Raw genomic sequence first — 17370 nt, forward strand, 5'->3', positions numbered from 1 at the left:
GTGATAGACCAAGCTGGGTCCTTGCAAGAGTATTGAAGGGGAGGCGAGGCAGGCCACAGGTTGCGGAAGTGAAGACGGTTGAGGGAGAAGTCCTCACAGATGAGGCCGATATTGCACAGAGATTCAGACAATACTATACAGATTTGTACTCGTCCAAGAGTGGAGAATTAAAAGAGGAAATTCAGACTACCTGGAACACATAGAGCTCCCCGCCCTCACGAACACGCACAGAGAATTCTTAATGCTTCCCGTAGAGAAGGATGAAATTGTGGAGCCACTTGCGAGCATGAAGTCTGGTAGCGCCCCGGGGGCAGATGGGCTTACGGTAGGATTTTATAAAGCATTTCAGGACTTACTGCTCCCACACCTGTTGACACTATTTGATGACCTATGTGTGTCGGGATGCAAGCCACAGTTGATGAGAGAGGCGATAATGGTGGCTATCCCCAAGCCAGGGAAGACGCTTGATGAATGCAGCTCGTACCGGCCACTCTCCTTACTAAACGTGGACACAAAGATATTCGCTAAGGTGCTAACAAATTGTCTGGCGCTCCTGGCTCCATTGCTGGTCGCACCGGAACAGGCGGGATTCATCCCGAGCAGAAACCTCACATTTAACATACGCAGTCTTTGGCACTATGCAGCATGTAAAACAGGACACGAAGGCTGTTGTAGTGTTCCTAGACATGGAGAAGGCCTTCGACTCTGTGGAATGGCCCTTCATGCAGCAGGTGTTAACGAGGATGGGGCTGGGATCGCCGTTTTTACAAATGATCGGAACCTTGTACAACAGGCCCAAGGCGAGGATTCGCCTCGGTATCCTGGTCTAAGACTCCTTTCCCATATGCAGAGGGACCCGCCAGGGGTGCCCGCTGTCTCCTCTGCTGTATGCCCTGGTAGCAGAGCCATTAGCGTGCGCGTTGCGGGAATACCACGGGCACGAGGGCATCGGCTTCCCTACCTACAGGATTGTGGTCTCCATGTATGCAGACGACACCTTGTTATACGTCCGAGATCCAGAAAATAATTTATCTGCGGTGCTCCGAGAAGTGGTGCACTACGGTGCACTTTCTGGTCTGAAGGTGAACTGGACGAAGTCCTTGGCCATCCCCCTTAATCCGGTCACGCAGGAATTCGACATGGAATTTCCGCTCGGTTAGGTATTTGGGTATACGGCTGCATACTGATTCCAGATAGTCTTCAGAGAGAACTACGGCTTGGCCATTAGTAAATTGGAGGATGATGTAGAAGCGTGGTGCAGACTCCCGCTTTCCCTTCTGGGTTGTATCTCGGTAATGAAGATGGTAGTGCTCCCGAGAATGCTGTTTCTGTTCACAAATCTCCCGATGGTACTACCCCGTGTATTCTTCAAATGACTGACTCAAATTATGATAAAACTTGCGTGGGTGGGTAAGCAACCAAGGGTGCGGTGGAGGATTCTCACGTTGCCGTACAGTATGGGGGGCCTGGGTGCCCCAGACCTGGAGCTTTACTACAGGGTGGCACAGGGGTCACACATGCACACCTGGGTACACAGAGACGTGCATATCCCGCACGTTCACATGGAAAAACTATTTGCAGACCCACTCCCCCTAACTGCAACGATATTCAAAGCTGTTGATCGCAGAATTGAATACTAGATTCCATCACAGCTACCAACCATACTTGGCACAGTCTCCTGCAGCATCAGGGAGGGGCATTGCTGTACCCACCAAGTATGCCGGTTGAGCGGGCCCAATGGCTGACCCCCTGCAGAGATAAGGGAGTGATAAGCGCCCTACACAAGCTGAACATTCTGAAGGCTGGGGATCTATTCCGGGACGAGAAGGTGAAGACTTGGGATCAGGTCATTGAGACTGGGGGGGGCGGACACACTACAACAACGTTTCCAATTTTACAGAGTGCGCAGGGTCCTTTTGGAGCAGCTGGTGGACGACCTCGCAAAACCACCAGAGGTTCCTGAACTTACCTATGTGATTAAGGCCGAAACTCCTCGTAAGTTAGTGACAAATCTCTATAAAATAGCAATGTCCCTTAGGGAGAACCAATACACAGCCGCGAGGCTGGCATGGCAAAGAGACTTACAGATCACAATAGATGATGACATGTGGCGCTATTGCTGCGTGAACACCAGGCGGATTTCGCTAAATGGCAAGCACAGGCTGGTACACTTTAAATTTATAAGTAGGGTATATTACATCCCTGAACGCCTGCCCAGATATGGCTTCCGGGAGGAGGTAGAAAGCGAAAGGTGCCATGCACTAGTGGCAGACTTTCTGCACCTGGCGTGGTCATGCCCGAGTGTACAGGCATACTGGGGGGACATCTTCAGGGAGCTGAGCAGGATAGCGGAAGTCGCGTTAGACCCAGACCCCGCGCTTGCACTTTTAGGTTACTCCAGAAAGTTGCCCAGGGCTGCTCACAGACTAGTGGACATGGGTATGCTTATAGCTAAACGGGTGGTAGCACTGTGTTGGATGAGAGGACCAACGCCCACGGTTAAACATTGGACGCAACACATGCTGTACTGCTGCACAAAGTCTGAAAACTACAATGAGTTACTGCCTCCACGGAGCCGTCCGAAGAATTTCTGGGGGTTGTTCCAAACACATATAAATGGCAGGGGTGAAGGGGAGGATGCTGCGGAGTCGGCCTGTAGTGGGGTGGGGGAAACGCAACACGATGATACAATATGATCTTTTCTTCTGCGTGAGCGAGATGTTGACTGCACTCTGGGGAGCCCATGGGGAGTAACTATCCTGGGGGGAGATGACGTAGGAAGGTAACCTCCAGAGAGGGTCGGGAGGGGTTAGGGGATCCGGGTGGGGAATTTGGAAGGCGGTGTAAGGAGAGGGTGGGCGTATAATGGGGGTTCCCCTGCAAAGATGACAGTGGGAGTGTACCGTATTCATCTAGGAGTATACAGGGTGGTTTCCTGGGGGGGTATGTTCCACTAGGCCGTTATGATGGTGATGAATGCATTGAGCGCCGCCTGCCCATTGTTGGGTTGTTGGCTATAAAGCTGTGTATTTACTGAAAGGTGGACACGTGTCCTACAGCATCAAAGCGCTGCACTGTGTATGATTAATCGAGGGGGGGGGGGGGTTATATGATTGTTGTGATTATGACTCATAAAATCTAATAAAATATTTAATTAAAAAAAAGTTTGCAGCTGCCACTAAAAAAAAATAAAAAAACTGAGTTGGATTAAAGATGACTGGATAGTAAGATACGTTTTGACATTTGTACAGGACTTTATATAAGTATGGCATCATTCCTCGATCTTAGTCTAAGAGCTCTTTCGTAGGTTCTAGATATGCCAAAATGTGAATGTGAAGGTTGTTAATCAGTGTTCAGGTTGAGTAATGCTAGAAGAGTGCTTGTTGAATGCTTAGCTTAAACAAGTTTTTTCTGGTTTGGCGTGGAAGTAAAATTAGTTTGATGAAGCTAAAGATAGTAGTAGTGTTTTATGTTTAATGGTATGTGTGACTGGAGTTTTGTCTTGTAAACTTAGAGGAGGTAGGTACCCAGGCTGTAGACAATCTACCTGTTAACTGTTTGCTTTCCCATGTAAAAAAAAAAAATTAAAACAAATCCTGTTATAAAATCATGGGTCCATCAAGGTTTAAATAACAAACAATTCAAATTAAATATTGCAAAAATAACTTCTTCATCTTTTCTACACAGCTGGAATAATCTAGTTGTGCCACTCTCATGAAATGTTAGCCACATTATGAAAAATCTACAAAATGTAGTATTCTAGTATTGAGTGGATATGGGGCAGAGCCACATTGCCCCTTGTGCTAGCTTCTCTTTCATTAACAAAGAAACCAAACCTATGCAATTGATACAATAAAAAATACAAAACTACTTTCTTCAACATACATTTCACAATCAGGGGTTGGTTTCCACAGTTTCTGTGCTGCAGACATCTTTCAAGTACGCTTCAGTGCAACAGGTGAATGAATTGAGAATTCAAAGGTTGCTTGCAGAGAGTCATATCTACAGGCGTTGGCGGGAAAACACTCAGATGGCTGAGCGCTTCATGAAATATGGCTTTCAGCACTTCCTGGTTCCGTGTTTTTCTTGCAGTTTTTGTTGAATGTTGTCCTTCATGCCATCCCAGGCAAGCACAGACCATTGTAAACTCAGGACGTACCACGTAATTAATAATTTCAAGTCCTTCAAATAAGTGACCACTGAAGAAAGAACAGCGGCCGTCTCCAAAAAGTTGAAATGGTGTCACCATCAACTGGGCAGGACTCGCAGGCAAAAATAAATAAAGGGTTCATCTTTGGGCAGGGTTAGGAAGAGCGGACACAACTGTGGAGAAAAAACCAAAAGCTTTTATATGACATCTGAACTACCATTACAAGCTATGTTGATACACGTTCAATTGTAAAACTGAGATATGTTAATACAAAATGTTACTTATAAGATGCCTTTGGTTTAAGTTGACATTAACTCTTCTTTTTCCCCATTTCCTTTCAAACTGAGTTGCACTTGTATGAGATTGGAGATCTTTTAAAGTCAAGGCATGAACTATTACTTTCTTCTCAGTTTAACGGTTCATTTTTAAAATGTCGTGGTTTAACCTTAACCCTGTGCTTCTCACCAATCTAAGGTTTAACCAGTAAATGAATATGACAGTGTAAACCACTTGTAGCTGCTCTATCCAGCTAGGTCATATATCCATCTCTGGCACTCTCATTAGACAAAGACATCCACCATGACCCGGGGATAATAAAATGCCACTCTGTTGCACGCGTACATTTCTGAATGTGTATATGTCAAGCATCAGTACATTTATGCTGAAGAGCAATTTTTTTGTTTTTGCCTTTTAATGGGGAAAATTACGTTGTTCTACAACACATCAAATTTAGAAGAATTCTCGCCTCCCTTTCCACCCTGAAACTGATTTACTCCCTATCTGTAACAGGAGAAAAGTTGCAACTGTTTTCACAGTGTCCATCATGTGTACACACAACCCACCCAATAGGGGTCTTAACACGTTCTTAAAATAATGTCATAACTGTATCAATTTCCGGGGCACTTGCTGTACTTTGGAAGTGCTGAAGCTGGAAATTCCTGCCTGGAAGTTGGCTGAGGGAGTGGATAGAGGAAGCTGGACACCCTGCAGGGGAGTGTGCAGTAGGAATAAGTAGGAGAGAGACTGTGGGCTCGGCAAGTCAGAAAATGAAAAAAATCTGAAAGGGTACCAATGAAATATTCCATTATTTGCATGGTTTGCAGGCGAAGCTTAACCCCCCCCCCTAAATCTTGGGGATTATCATTCTCAAGAAAACCTTGGACAAATGCTTAAAAAATAAGTTTGTATCAAACAGCCAAGTAGCTATTAGTATTACCAACAGTTTACAAAATCTAGGTTTGCAATTTCATTTGGTCTCCCAATTTTTAAACTTACACATCCTTCCTGACTTCTTCATTCCACTTGCTTTCAATATTCAATCCTGCCCTTCTGTAGGTTATGTCTGGAAATGTACTTGAAAGGGTCATTATGGAAAAAATGTATTGAAATGTCACTATTCCAACCCTAGACTGCAGAGCTAGATATCTTACAGGTTTCATGCAGCAGTTTGTATCATTAAATTTACAGATAACTTTCAGGATCAGATATAAGGCAGGTCACACCAATGTTATATGCTCAGGCCACAGTAATGGTGATTTAATAAACAGCTTTAATGAGCTAGATGATGATATGAAACCATAAATCACATACTATGAAATTTAGAACTGTTTATTAACACTTTCAGCGCGGCGCGAATTCTCGCGCTGTGCTGAAGGTTCTAATGAGCCAACGGGCTCATGACGGAACGGTTCCGTCATGAGCACAGCTCAACCGATGCTCATGACGGAACCGTTCCGTCATGAGCATTGAATGGGGTTAAGAAATAGGCTATAAATTGCCAGGCTGATTTGAGCACAACAGCATTGCAATGTTTGTAGATAGGGAGGGCATTATGCAAAGTGATGTAGTTTCGGCAAAACCAGCTAGAAAGTGTATGAGATCTCCTCTGATTTTTAATGAGTTGTGCTTCAGGTGAATGACTCGGTGTGTGACAATAATGTGGTGAAGTGTGAGCCTCTAGTGGATGTCGTTTACTTGAATCATGAAAATATTTCATGATGGATTCAGGGGAACATCTTATCCTAGTTTCTGACACAGATTTTGAAGAAAGGTTTAAATAAAGATTCATCTTGAAGGATCCAGATGTTCAACCTCATAGCTATGACAAAAAACTATAGATCTCATAGGTTACTTATATGCCCAACCATGAGTTTAGGTGGTGATTAAGGAGAAGGTAGGTAACACCATGGTAAGTTGGCCGCATCGGAACATACTTGGTATATCCCTTGATGCACGTGTCACACACAGGTTCTAGTGAATTTGCAAAGTGAAATGATTAAGGAATTTCCAAAGATATTTCTAAAGGACATTGGATGATTGAATGGGTAATTTCATTACATAAAACTCAGTCGCCTGCTGTGAATTATAAGGAGAAGCTCAGAGGAAATCCTCCTCAGTACTAGAGATGCTGTTAGGAGAGAGTTGGCTACATTGTGTGCGGGTAACATTATCGATGCTACAGAAAGGTTGGCATCTGTTATGGTAGCATGTAAGGCTGGTGGTAATATCAGATTTGTTAAACAATCAAGGAGAAAGTAATGGAATGACAAACGCAATGCTGTGAGGGATGTTTAAGTGAGAGTGGATGATAAGGTAGTAGCAAGGTCTCCAAAAGCGCAGAAAGAGCCATTCGAATAAGGTACACCTTCTAAGGTGATCAAGTTGTTCAACCGGGCTGGACAGCTTGAAGATGGCTGCATCTGGAACCCCAGTCGTGGTTCTGCATTCAAGAGTTGATTGTCCCGAATCATGTTTCATGCTGTTTAATCTCTAGAGTTTGTTTTTCTGCTTTTATTGGGTTTCTGCTATTTATTAACAGCATTTTATTTTCCCTTTTCTTAGGGCCTTTTCTTTTGGCATTTTATGCAGGGTTGTCTTTGGTGTTGTTTGTGCTCATTCTGTTGTTATCCTTATATTCTTTGTTTCTTCATCCCTGTGTGTCTTTGTCTTTTGGGCAGGGGGTGTGTGTGTGTGTGTGGTATCCTGGGTTAGTGTTTCTAGTCTTTGTGTTCTCTATCACCTTAGGTTCATTATGGAATATGTTTCTGTGATCTGGTTTGAGATTCTCTGTGGGGAGGTATGTTCTGCAGGCTTCTGAGAGGGCTGATGGATGGAGCCTCTTTTATTGAATAAAGCCTATCTGCGACTACTGCACCACTAGTGCTTCTTGTCTTTGGAATCTACAACAGTAGTCCCTTATATCATGTTATAATGGCAATTTATCAAGTGCCCTAAAATGGGATACAACGTACAGCGGGAGCGACTACTGAAAGGCATGGTAAAGACAGAAGAGCAATGCACAGTATAAAAAGGGACACACTTCCGACCTCTGCTTTCTAAAGTTACTATACATTTCTGTGGTGTGATTTATAACAGATCACAATTTTTAAAGAGTCGGGGATGTAATTAAACTGTAATTGATGAACGTTTCTTGGTTTGTGTATAAACCCAAAATTACTGGTAGTCTTCTTAAGAAGCACTCACTGCAAACCTTCCACTTCAGAAGATGAACTTAGTGTTTAGAAAGGGCACCTTTTGTTTTTAAACAGTGCACCCATATACAGTTAACCGCCCCTATCTTTTTACCGGAAATAGAGAGAGGACGACCAAGGGCTGCAACAGCTGCACAGGCACTTTGCTTATCATCGCTAAGTGTAAAGTGACATCACAGCTCACCAATCCCAGTATTAGTTGGCTAGCTGTGATATCATACAGAGGATTTTAAAGAGATTGACTCCAGAAATATCACATCACAGACCCTTTGCTGCACGGCTGGACTCTATCTATCAGCATTCCTTGCTCAATGAGAGGACAGGAGCCCGGAGAACGTGCTCTTAAGCGTTGCAGTGGTCCCGTTGCGCAGGGACACCACAAACCCTTTGCTACCTGGTTGGACTCCCATCTACCAGCATTCCTTGCCCGTGGAGCGGGCGGGGACCAGGAAATGCGATCTTAAGTGTTGCAGCTGCCCCGCTGAAGACCAGACCAACAGCCGGCACCTGATTGAGATCGGACCGGCTACATTTCTTGACTGTCATCCTCGCCGTCACTTTCACCGTGGGTAAGTGGAAATCGTCACCGACTCACACCTCTCACAAAAGAGCCGGTAATGAGCCGAGTATTTTAACCTTATTAAATATGGGGTGGGAGCCATTACTGAGGAGATCCCCTCAATTGAAGAGGAACTTGGACTAACTACCAACCCCCTGCTGTGGGACCCTTTTTACTTTTACTGACCCTCTATTAAAGAATGTTACTATCTGATCCATAGATCTTACTCTAGTAACACCTGGTGCCCCTTCCTCTTGTACTAGGATCACTACCGACCGCCTGTCCACCAGCAATCTGATATTAACATTTCAGATCCTTGTGCCCTCCCAAGAAGAAAGAGTAGAGTGAAAGTCACTGCACAGGGCAAGGCCCCAGCACTCTAAACAGGGGCTGGCTGTGATTCCTGTCTCTTATACAACTCTAAACTGGCCAAGATACTAAAGAAGATTGAACAACTGATCATAAAATACTTTAGGGAGCCAGACTGTCCAGTGTCGAAAGAGTTGTCAATGTCCTCTCAGTCGCCTCATTCACCTCCTCTGCCAGTAACCTGCCTCCTACAACTCCAGCAGTCTCTGTTGCTACACGTACCCTCTATATGTGCTCTACATGTGCCCCCAATCCGCCCCAAAGGGACTTGTTTCAAAGAGCGCTGGCCCAAATTTGAAGGCGTGTGCCTCTATGCCCAATTTCCTTACTGTGCAACATCGGACTTCTCCTGTGTGCGATCATCTGATGATTTTTTACAAACCAATGCTTTGCCTGGTGTGGAGCACAATTCAAGCTATAGAGTATACACGTCCAACTGTGACTTCATGCGCTCAGACCTCCCTCCGGCATCTTGACTGTTTATTGTAGTTTTGACCAATGTCCCCAAATTGAAGGCCAGCTCTACTGAAAACTGCTACCAACTCAGAAATAAGGAAATTCACTGGCATCACAGTAACGGTCAGCTGGGCTCCCCTCTGTACTTCCTTAATCAGATCCACATTGTCAAATGTGTTTCTTGATTAGAAAAGGGTCCTAAAACTAGACTGGAGAGTGCATACTCATTCATTTTAATTAGGCAACTTGTCTAAGGAACATTCTCAGGGCATTATACCTGCAGCGTAGAGATGACACAGGCATCACCCAAGTAACTATGGATTATTTTACAAGCATCTTAACACACACACCAGAGGTCATTACACAGGTGTTGTCCTTCGTTGCACTGATACTTACTCGGTTTGCCCAGCTTATCCTCAAAGCGGCTTGTTCAATGTACCCACATCAAACTCTTTGGAACATTTGAGCACCTTAGTTGCTTTTGATTGACTCTCTTTCGACTGCAACTTCTTTGTCTCAGGAACCCTCCCTTTTAGAGACCAAGACCAGTAGCAATAATACTTCCCACACACTTGGCATTCTGTCTTGGAACATTGCTGGCATTGCGGGGCTTAGGGATGATTCTTCCTGGTTGACTTTCTTATGGAGCTTTGAAATCCTCTGTCTTCAGGAGACCTGTGAAACTAGTCGTACCTCTTTCCTTGACGGTTACAGCTGTTTCTTTGTACCCGCACTGAGTTCTCAGTAGGGGAAGGCCAAGGGTGGTCTTTTGACATTAGTCTCTCATGTCCTTCAATGTAAAATAGAACAACTAGACATTGGCTTCCCTAAGTTCGAAGTTTTGTGGTTGTCTTTTTCCAGTTTGTGCAGGCTGCTTGTCATTAATTTTTATAATGCTAGTAGTTCCCATTCTACTGCCAATCATGTCAGTATACCTAGACCTCTGTTTGATGGATGCTCTAATTCTGTATCTGTTTTTACTCCTGTGTTTTTAATGGCTGATTTTAACTTGCATCTTTGCAGAGACTGTTGGTCTACCGATGGGATTTTACATTCGTCCTTAATCAGTAACTTTGTGCACACTGTTCAAGGTGAGTTGTTTAATGCCCTAGTGAGTGACTATAACTTGTCTGCTATGGGTGAGGGCGAGACGAAATCTGGTGATTGGGATTCTACCCTCACGTTTACATGCAGAGGTGCTTGCACCATCATAGACTTTATCTTCGTCTCAGCTGCCTTGGTGCCGTTGCTGATTAATTATAACATACTATGGGACACAAGCTGTGATCCTAACCCTCTACCGCTTGTAGCCACTCTAAACTATTATTATTATTACATTTCTTATATAGCGCCAGAATCGACCCCAGAAGGGGTATCTCCGCGCTTGCCTTGGGAACCCGTCCTGGCTTTTCCCTGTGAGATAGCCCCTACAGGGCATCCCCAAGGTGAAAGCCAGGCATCCCGCCGCGGGGGGCCGTTGTGGAGATTAAGCAAGCTTAATGCCCAGAGTTGCAGAGTGTGAACCCATGATTAGGTCAGGCACCGAAGCGAGAATTATCGAGTCCGTGGACATTTGAGCTCAACACCCTGCCGCGTTGGGAATTGAACCCTGGTCCCGGGTCTGACCTCTGCTTCAGGGTCTGCCTGCTCTAACCAGTGAGCCACACTTCTCCAACTAGAGGCAGCATTTGGGCTTCACCAAGAATTTAACCCATGAGCAGTTGACCACACATGACCAAGGATGTAGAATAGACTTAGATGGAAGGATACTGATCCCAACTTTTCATCGCAACTGTTTTGGCCACTGCTCTGGTGCCATCACCTCATGTCTTCATCTCCTATGTTCGGACAATATCCGTATTATCTCATATGGGCTTATAAGTAGCTATGTGGGGGTCCTTCTAACTTCCTTTCGCCCGCACTCAACTACTCAAGTTAAATAGTTTGGAAGGTCTTGTACTAGGGCAATCTTTTGACAGCTCTCTGGTTTCTTTTAAGAAAATCAAATAAAGCGGACTATGACTGCCCTCAAGGAAAAGCCTAGGGTTTATGTAGAGTCGCTTCTCTTAAAACCTTGCATAGAACCACATTACTGAGTAGGACACATGCCTTGAAACAAGAGGCTTGGCAGGATCTAATCTTTGTCTCTGCCTCCAAATCTAGTGTCAACGTTTGGGAGATGATGAATCATCCACTATTTACTTTCAGCCTGGAAAGCCCACTAATGCAGCATACATCGGCCTGATATGTGAGTTCAACACTTTGAAACCATTTATGAATGGCCTTGTTTTAATGATCAATTACTAACCCTGTATCTCTTAATCAAAAAATACACAGTTGCCAGAACCCGAGCCCTCCACTGGCCTTTAAGATTTAAGCTCCGTCTTTGACAGGGTTAACAGAGATAATCTGTGGTCTGTTATGCTTGATACTGGGATCGATAAAAATATAGTTTTTTTTCTCACACAACTTGCACCTTAACCTGAGCACCTTTGACAGTTGTAGCCCAAGCGAAGGCACTGAGCACTTTACATTTAATAGAGGGGCCAGTCAGACAAGGTTGCATTCTGGCCCCTTTTTTAGGTCGAGCCTAGGCAGCATATGCGCTGTCTCTTCGAGACATGCTGTATTCAGTTTGGGGGTGCGGGCTTACAGCCCACCCCATGGCTTTTATTTGTGCGGTTGTTAAAAATGGTTTGCTTGCTAGTGGCTAAACTCTAGTTTGACCCTCCTTTTCATCGTTTGTTGATGCCCACAGAGTAGGGACTAACTACGGTATGTTTCTACTTGTGGGTTTAAGTGTATTGTTTCTTGAATTCGTTTTTTTCTTTCCTGTTAATGTTTGATGGGCGTGCACAACTTGTTCGAAGCTCCTTTAATGCTTAAACAAAGACCGCATTTTAAACACAACTAATGTGATTACAATTTTAACAATGCTATGTGCACGACTTGTTTGAAGCTCCTTTTTTGCGTACATTTAGACTACATTTTAAAGACAACGAATGTGATTGGAACAATGCATTTCATGTTCCCTGGCATTCCGAAACAGTTTAGTTAGTATGCAGTGCTGCACGGCTGATATATATTGGAAAACAAGAACAACTTTTGACTGCTGTTTGTATCCACCGCTATTGTACAGAAGACGGACCTTCGTTTGTTAGGTGTGGTCAGAAGCTCTCGTTTGCCTCACACCCAGTGGTTTGCAAAGAAACCAGCAAACTAGGACATGTTTTTGATGGTCGAATTGGACTGGTTTGATGCTTCACAGTGATTGCAAATTTGAGTTTCTTTTGTCTTGCTGGTAGTGCTTGCCTGGCTCACACCCCAATATTTGGAAAGGAAAAAAACACCAACAAAAACAAACATGTTTTGGATGGCTGAATTAGACTGCGTTGATGCTCCATGGTGATTGTGCACATAATTTTGTTTTGTGTGGTCGGAAGCCCTTATTCAGCCTTACATCCTGTTGTTTGTATGGAAAACACCAAAATTTGACAGAAATGGATGAGTTAGACTAGTTTGATGCTTCATGGTGATTGCCTGCATGTGTGGAGTGGTGGCATGTACATATGTGTGGCAGTTGTGTGTGAATACTACAGTGTGTAACTTTAAATAGTGTTTTTAATGTGTCTTTCGTACGCAGTTTGACTTTAGTAAACATATTTGCCGTTTCTTTTGGTTTGAGTGTTTATGTTTGACAGTAACTTTAATAAACTGATTCTTTTCTTTAGTTAACAAATCTTAGGTAAGTTATAATTGCCAATATACAAAACTCCAATCTCTCTCCAGCAGTAACATTTTTTAATAGAAGTTTTTTTGTTACTATTATAGTTACTTGCAAACCATTGGAAAAAAAAAGGAACTGTGCCTTTAAAAAAAAAAGAAAATTATGCACCGCTACAAACCCGGGTCCCCACTATAAAAGGGACCCCCCTTCACACAGCTTCCCGGGAAACGCATGATGCCCGATACGGCCAATGCGGCTCTGTTTCTTTGTTATTTACACTGATATGAAATGTTAAAGACTGCTTACAGGATTGTAGAGCTACCACAGGCTAAAAATAGGCTATTTTGCAGCTGGAGAAGATGGACCTTAATCCAGCTCTGGATGTTTCATCAGTTATTGTTTATAGCTGCTTTTGTGCTTGGGCATGCTCTGTGATCTGTATAGTAGAGGTTGTTTTCAACAGGTATTTTAACCTTTTGTGCTACGTTAGATGAGCTTTAATGGCTAAAACATAAAACCTTGAACTCTACCCAGCAGGTACAAGAATTATTTGAAGAATTTTGGCACTTTTATAGTTGCGCAAAAACTGTTTGAAATTTAAGGCACTCTGAAGTTGCTTTTAAAATAATGCAGTTGTACAATGTCGCCCTTCCGCTCTAAAGAGCCCCCCTTCTTCCAGCTTCACGGGGAAATACATGATGCTCAGTAGACCTAGTGTGCTTATACTCGGGCACATACACACACACCTATGATTGCAGCACAAAGAATCATCTGCAATGCTGCCAGTGCTCTCCCTCCTGGACTTATGCGGAAAGAAACACCTTGGCTGATGCATGGATAGACGGACACCCGGGACATATCGTTTGGGGTCAAGGTCAACAAGTTTTCATGTGTTAAGTATTTCAGACAATAATTATTGTCATTCACAAGTTCTAAAGTTAAATAGAAACAAATTGTTATCAATAATAAAACTTCAATGTAAAGAAGATTTCATTTGTTGAAAGTAGATTTCCAAAATACGGATCCAAACAAGATGTTAAGCTTCAAGTTCTTTATTTAATACACATTAAAAGTTATTCCAGCTCACACCGCCGACACGTGTTTCATCTCATAGAGACTTTTTCAAGGCAATAGATGTTATGATGAGATGTGTGTATAACACGGATCTTATTTTCAAGTATCAGTATGGATGAGGTCAACAGTAGTACACTCAATATAAGTCCAGTTGGGATTTTCCAGGGGTAAATAGTCCTTGCAGTCCTGGTTACTCAGCCCAAAGTAACAATAAGGAATGGGTGGTGATCCAATGTCGCAGTTCTTCAAAGTGTCTTCTCGGGGAAACCTCCACTGCTCACAGACTGTGAGCCGTGGAGGTTTCCCCGAGAAGACACTTTGAAGAAGAGACTTATCATGGTCCCCATATTAATTATGAAGCTATGAACTAATCTCCACGCAGCAAGACTAAAGAACCTACTAAACTCATAGGAACACTACCTAAATCTTGAACTGCGACATTGGATTGAGTGTACTACTGTTGACCTCATCCATACGGATACTTGAAAATAAGATCCGTGTTATACACACATCTCATCATAACAGCTATTGCCTTAAAAAAGTCTCTATGAGACGAAACACGTGTCGGCGGTGTGAGCTGGAATAACTTTAAATGTGTATTAAATAAAGAACTTGAAGCTTAACATCTTGTTTGGATCCGTATTTGGAAATCTGCTTTCTACAAATGAAATCTTCTTTACATTGAAGTTTTATTATTGATAACAATTTGTTTCTATTTAACTTTAGAACTTGTGAATGACAATAATTATTGTCTGAAATACTTAACAAATGTGAGAGTGCTATGATAGACCTGTTTTTTCCTTAATTTGTACATTAGCAATCTTTGCTAGTTTGACACCCCTGGTGGTGGGTGTATAACAGGACAACATTGCACCTTACTTCAATATATTCATATATATTGACATCACACATAGATATGCTTTGAGACCTGTATTACCTGTATGTGCGGACGTTTTCTCTTTGAGAAACACTATCACCAAATATCCTCTCATAAGTTTTCATGTGTATTTTGTCCTTGGGACAAGTAGGTCCAACCCCCTATTGCATAAACCCTTTAGCTGCCACTTTACAGTACCCCATTATGGATCAGGGAAGGGCATTGTCTACAGTTAAGGTAATATGTGTGTCCAGGTGTTTATGCTGTTCAAACTTGTATTTATGGTTCATTAATGCAAAGCATTTATTATTAGAGTGTGCACTAAAATGCAAATGCTACTTACCAGTATGCATCTGTTCTTGGCATGTAGGGCTGCTGACATTCATATCTGTGCATAGATCGCCGCCTAGTGTTGGGTCCGGATGATTGCACATTGTTGTCCTGGAAGAGTCTTCGAAGTATCACGAGATAGGTGGCTCCTCCCCTGGACTACAGTGCGCATGGGCATCGCCTCCATCCCCAGATTGTTTTTAGCCATTGGCAGAGATGGAGTGAAGTATGTGAGTGATGACCATGCCATGAGCATATATATATATGAATACTGCAGCTGCTACAGGCGCCGGGGAGGAGGGTGGGCGATATGAATGTCAGCAGCCCTACATGCCAAGAACAGATGCATACTGGTATGTAGCATTTGCAGTTCGAGGCATGTGGGCTGCTGAATTCATATCTGTGCATAGAATACATAGCAGTCCCTCCATTAGCGGCGGCCGCCCGTGCCAGCTGCAGCAGTCTGAAAAAGTGTGTTGAGAACAGCCTGACCAACAGCTGCCTGCTGTTTGGAGTGCACGTCCACACAGTAATGTTTAGTGAAAGTATGCTTGGTAGACCATGTGGCTGCTCTACAAATATCTTCTAAGGGAATGTTGCCTAAGAAAGCCATAGAGGCCCCCAACTTCCTGGTGGAGTGGGCTCTTGGTGGGATAGTGAGAGTGCGTTTAGCTTTAGCGTAACAGATTTGAATGCATTTCACGATCCACCTAGCGATCCCAGCTTTGGAGATAGCGTTTCCCTTGTGGTGTGAGGCAAAAGCAACGAAAAGCTGCTTGGTTTTGCGAAAATCTTTTGTCCTGTCCACGTAGTACATCAAGGCTCTTTTAACATCAAGGGTGTGAAGCATCCGCTCCGCCAGCGTCTCTGGGTTTTGGAAAAACACTGGCAACTCAATTGTCTGGTTCATATGGAATTGAGAGACAACCTTGGGTAAGAATTTAGGGTTAGTGCGGAGTACAACCCTGTTAGCATGTACTTGGAAGAAAGGTTCTTGGATGGTGAGCGCCTGCAACTCGCTAACCCTCCGTAGCGATGTAATTGCTACTAAGAAAGCCACCTTCCAAGTCAGAAACTGAAGCTCACAAGAGTGCAGTGGCTCGAAGGGAGGACCCATCAGTCTTGTAAGAACCACATTGAGGTTCCATTCTGGAGCTGGTGGGGTCCTTGGTGGAATGACTCTCTTGAGTCCTTCCAGAAAAGCCTTGATAGCAGGGACCTTAAAAAGTGACAGGTGTTGCCTATTCTGGAGGTATGCTGCCATAGCAGACAGGTGAATGCGGATAGAAGAGTACGCTAAATTGCATTGATACAGGTGGAACAGGTAACAAATTATGTTTTGAATGGAAGCATCTAGCGGGTCAATACCGTGGTTTACACAGTAAACGACAAACCTCTGCCATTTAGCCGCATAACAAGCTCTAGTAGTGGGCTTCCTTGCCTCCCGAATGATGTTCATGCAATCGGGTGGAAGATTGAGGTAGCCAAACTCTAGGACTTCAGGAGCCAGATCGCCAGGTTGAGCTGTCGCGGATCTGGGTGCTGAATGTCGCCATGGCTCTGCGTCAGAAGGCTGGGAGTGAGATGAAGCCTTTGATGCGGCACCACGGAGAGTTCCAGAAACGTGGTGTACCATGGTTGGCGAGCCCACGTTGGAGCAACCAGGATGAGAGTCATCGAGTGCTGCCTGAGTTTGCGTGCCACCAGCGGTATCAGAGGTGCTGGGGGAAAAGCGTACGCAAATCTGCCTGACCAGTTCATCCACATCGCATTGCCCTGCGATTGCGGGTGTGGGAACCTGGCGGCGAAGCTTTGGCATTTTGCGTTCTCCTTTGTGGCGAACAGGTCTATCTCTGGATGACCCCACCTTTGGAAGTACGGTTGGAGTACTGATGGATGTATCTCCCACTCGTGCATTTGATGGCTGTGCCTGCTGAGCAGGTCCGCCATCTGATTGTCCTTGCCCGGGAGATGCTCTGCCATGAGGAAGATGTTCCTCTGAATGGCCCACTTCCACATGCTCTGAGCCAGATGAGACAGCTGCGGAGAGTGGGTGCCCCCCTGCTTCTGAATGTAGTACATGGCCGTCATGTTGTCCGTCCGGATCAACACGACCTTGTTGCACAGATGTACTTTGAATGCCTTCAAGGCCATGAAGATTGCCAGCAGTTCCAAAACGTTGATGTGCATCTTCCTTTGCTGTAGTGTCCATAGTCCCTGCACTGTGTAGTGGAGTACATGCGCTCCCCATCCCTGGAGAGAAGCGTCCGTTGTCAGGATAATCTGTGGCACAGGCTCCTGGAACGGTCGGCCCCTGCAAAGGTTTTGTGGATTCCA

The 17370-nt window shown here is 44.2% G+C and overlaps 1 protein-coding gene across 1 annotated transcript in view; it reads right to left on the minus strand.

Moving 5' to 3' along the window:
• Window positions 1–3603: 3603 nt before the first annotated feature.
• Window positions 3604–17370, minus strand: part of IGSF8 (immunoglobulin superfamily member 8) — a 183161-nt gene continuing 169394 nt past the window's right edge. The window contains exon 7 of the mRNA XM_086947612.1: window positions 3604–4323. The gene's annotated coding sequence lies outside the window, so the exon portion shown is untranslated. The remainder of the gene's footprint in view (window positions 4324–17370) is intronic.

The sequence above is a fragment of the Lissotriton vulgaris genome, chromosome 12 (genome assembly GCF_964263255.1).
Source record: "Lissotriton vulgaris chromosome 12, aLisVul1.2, whole genome shotgun sequence".
Classification (NCBI taxonomy): Eukaryota; Metazoa; Chordata; class Amphibia; order Caudata; family Salamandridae; genus Lissotriton; species Lissotriton vulgaris.